Below are 4,373 nucleotides of genomic sequence, written 5' to 3'. Positions count from 1 at the left end.
TGGAAAAACAAGTGATAAGGAATAGTCAAAATAATCTTGAAAAGGAAGAAAAATGTTGAAGAACTCATGCTTCTTGATCAAAACTTACTACAAAACAACTGTAATCATGACTGTGTGGTACTGGTGTAAGTACAGACATATAGAATAATGGAACAGAATTCAGAATTCAGGAAAAAGACCATACATCTATGGCCAACTGATTTTCAGCAAAGTGTCAAGATAATTTGGTGAGAAAGAACAATCCTTTAAAAAATGGTGCAGGGACAAAAGATATTCACATACAAAAGAATTAATTTGAATCCCTAACTCACACCATATGCAAAATTAACTAAAAATCAAACAAAGACCTACATCTAAGAACTAAAATTATAAAACTCTTAGAAGAAAATATAGGTATAAATCTTCATGATCTTGGGATAGCAATGACTTCTTAGATATGACACCTACAGTACAAGAATCCCCCCCCAAAAGAGATAAATTAGGCTCCATAAAAACGAAAAACTATTGTGCTTCAAAGAACATCATCAGTATGTGAAAAAACCCACATAATGGGAAAAAATATTTGCACGTTATATTTCTGCTAGGATTTAGTACCCCGAGTATTTAAAGAACTCTTAAACTCAACAATTAAAAAGATGAATAGCTCAATTAAGAAATGGACAAAGGATCCGAATACATATTTTAACAAGGAAGACACACAAATATGCCAATAAGCACATGAAAGGATGCTAAACATCATTAGTCATTACAGAAATGCAAATCAAAACCACAATGAGATGCTACTTCACACCCACTAGGATGGCTATAATAAAAAAGACAATAACAAACATTGGAGGGTATGTGGAGAAATTAAAACCCTCATATCTTACTGGTGGAAATGTAAAATGGTGCACACACCCACTAGGATGGCTATAATAAAAAAGACAATAACAAACATTGGAGGGTATGTGGAGAAATTAAAACCCTCATATCTTACTGGTGGAAATGTAAAATGGTGCAGCCAGATTGGATAAAATTTTGTAGTTCCTCAAAAAGTGAAACAGAGAGTTATCATATGACCAAGCAAGAACACTCCTGGGTATATACCCAAGAGAGATGAGTACATATTGTCTTAGTCTGTTCAGGTTGCTATAACAAAATACCATGGAGTGGGTGGTTTCCAAACAACAGAAATTTATTTTTCACAGTTCGGGAGGCTGGGAAGTCCAAGATCAAGGGACCAGCAGATTTGATGTCTAGGGAGGGTCCGCTTCCTGGTTATAGATGGCCATATGTTTGCTGTGTCCTCACATGGTGGAAGGAGAGAGAGAGCTCTCTTAGACCTCTTTTATAAGGAACTCATCCCATTCATGAGGGCTCTGCCCTTATGATCTAATCACCTCCCAAAGTTCCCACCTCCTAATACCATCTCAGTGTCAGGATTTCAACATATGAATTTGAGGAGTACACAAACATCCAGACCATGGCACATATGTCCACACAAAAATTTGTACATAAATGTTCATAGCAACATTATTCATAATAGCCCCAAGGTAGAAACAATCCAAATGTCCTTTGACTGATGAATGAATAAATAAAATGTGTATCCATAAAATGGAGTATCATTTGGTAATAAAAAGGAATAAAGTGCTGACACATGCTACAACATAACCTTGAAAACATAATACTAAGTGAAAGAATCTAGACACAAAAGGCTACATATTATATGATTCCACTTACATGAAATGTCTATAAGAGGTTAAATCCACAGAGACAAAAAATAGATTAGTAATTGCCAGGGGCTGGAGGCAGGTGGGATGAAGAGTGACTGCTAATAGATACAACAATTCTACTTCTGGGTATATACCCAAAAGAAATCAAAGTAGGGACTCAAACAGATATTTGTACACCCATATTTATAGCTGCATTATTCACAATAGCCAAAAGGTGGAAGCAACCGTGCCCATGGGCAAATAAGTGAATAAACGAACTGTGATACATACATACAATGGAATAATACGCAGCCTTAAAAAGGAAGGAAATTCTGACAGCATGCTACAACCTGGATGAACCTTGAAGACATTATACTAAGTGAAATAAGCCCACAAAAGGACAAATAATATATGATTACTTATATTTAGGGTAGTCAAATTCAGAATCATAAAGTGGAATGCTGGATCCTACAGGTTGGGGGGAGGGAGAATGGGGATTTAGTGTTTAATAGGTAGAGTTTCAGTTTTGGAAGATGAAAAAAGTTCTATGATGGTTATAGTTGCCCAACAGCATAAATGTATATAATGACACAGAACTGTACATCTAAAAATGGTTAAAACGGTAAATGTTATGCATATTTTATCACAATTAAAAAAACACAATCTGTATATAACAAGACAGAACATATATAATGTAGTAAGGAAATATACAAGTCAGAAAACATAAAAAGACAGAGCCCAAAATATCAATTATGGTAATAAATATCAGTGGGTTAAACTTCCTTATAGAACTCTCAGATGAAACAAAATAATTTCAATTTTCTGCTGTCTATAGTAGAGATTATGAAGATGTAATAGTCAAGCAAACATTTTTATATACCATTACTAACATTAAGAATACTCATATAAAGCACAAATTACTAAAAGTACAAAAAGAAGTTGGGAAGAATGCAATAGTCATAGGACGTTTTAACATACCCATTTCAGTCCTTGACAGATCAAGTGAGCAAAAAATTATTTAAGAAGATATGGACAATTTTATCAAGTGCTCATAAAAAATACAGAAAAATCATGGCAAAGAGAACCTTAAATATTCAGTAAAGAAACTTACTGGACACATCCTTTGCCCACAAAGCAAAACAAGAAAAAAACAATAACTATATATAAAATACTTCTGACTACTTGGGAATTTTAAAAAATAATTAAAAAACAACAGGGATACTCAAAGGCACTTTGGCTGACCTAATCAAGTAAAAAGAAGAAAAATAACAATATACGAAATAGAAATCAGAAAGATATAGTCACAGACATGGAGAGATGACTCCGCTAAATGTTATGCCTCTCAATTTAAAATCTGAATAAAGTGGATGGTGTCCCAAAAGAAAATTCATTAGGAAAATTGACTCAAAAGAAAGAATTTCTAAGGAAAACCACTATAGAAGAAATTATAAAATTGTTAAAGTATTGCCTCTTTAGAAGGTGCTGGGCTCAGCTTACTGATGATTCTTTTCAATTTCCAGGAAGCACACAGTTTCCATACATGTTTTATGGAGCACCAGAGAAACACAGAAAATACTCCTGAGCCCATACATCCAGATTTCACAAATGAAAACATTTGTCATTTTTGCTGCAGATCTTTTCTTTAAGAGAATAACAGGCAAAATGCTCCTCATATAGTTGAAGTCTTACTTGCTGCCATTGCTACCTGCCTTCTTCTTCTGCCCAATCATGACTATCCAAGAGTTCTGGATGCTCAAGGCCCGGAGATAAAGGTGGCATTTTTAATTGATGGGTCAAGATGAATGACTGAGTAAGTGGTGGAAAGGAAAATGCTCAGCTTTTCAGAAAAAAGTAAAGCCAGACCCCTGGATCACGCCATATACCAAAATAAATTCCAAGTAAATTAAGGAGTTAAACATAAAAACAAATCATAAAAGAACCCGAAGAAAAAGGAGATGAACATTTATCTGAACTTGTGTGTAGGAGGAACATGCTCGTATGCTGAAGGTACGGAAAGCTTTTTAAAAAATTCAGAACTTCAAAATTAGAAAACATCATTTCATAATATAGAACGAGCAGAGAACCAGAACAGAAAATCCACAAAAGAAGAAATACAAATGGTTAATAAACATAAAAACTATTACATCTCTAATTACTAAAAACATGCAAATTAAGTCCTAACAATAAGATATCCCCCTCATCCAACTCCCAACCCCTTCCCCCATACTGTGAAAATTTGGCAAAGATCAGAAAAAGATGATGGTGTTTAAAAGACTGTGGGGAATCTGGCCCTCACAGATTAACAATGGCAGTGCAGGGCCGGCCCGGTGGCGCACTGGATAGTGCGCCGCTTGGGAAGCGCGGCGGCGCTCCCGCCCGAGGGTTCGGATCCCACATACAGACCGGTTCCCGCTCACTGGCTGAGCGAGGCGCGGGAGCAACACCGAGGGTTGCGATCCCGTTGCCAGTCCCCGGTCCGGTACGGGGGCAACACTGAGGGTTGCAATCCGTTGCCGGACATGGAAAAAGACAAAAGACAAAAAAAAACCAAAACAATGGCAGTGTAAACTACATGAAAATTTTCATCGGGCCGGCCCGGTGGTGCACTGCTACAGTGCGCCGCTTGGGAGGCGCGGCGGCGCTCCCGCCCGGGGGCTCGGATCCCACCTACAGACCGGGTCC

This window comes from Galeopterus variegatus, unplaced genomic scaffold, assembly GCF_000696425.1.
Source record: "Galeopterus variegatus unplaced genomic scaffold, G_variegatus-3.0.2 Scaffold4003, whole genome shotgun sequence".
In the NCBI taxonomy this organism is placed as follows: Eukaryota; Metazoa; Chordata; class Mammalia; order Dermoptera; family Cynocephalidae; genus Galeopterus; species Galeopterus variegatus.
Note: the sequence above shows the minus strand (reverse complement) of the source record.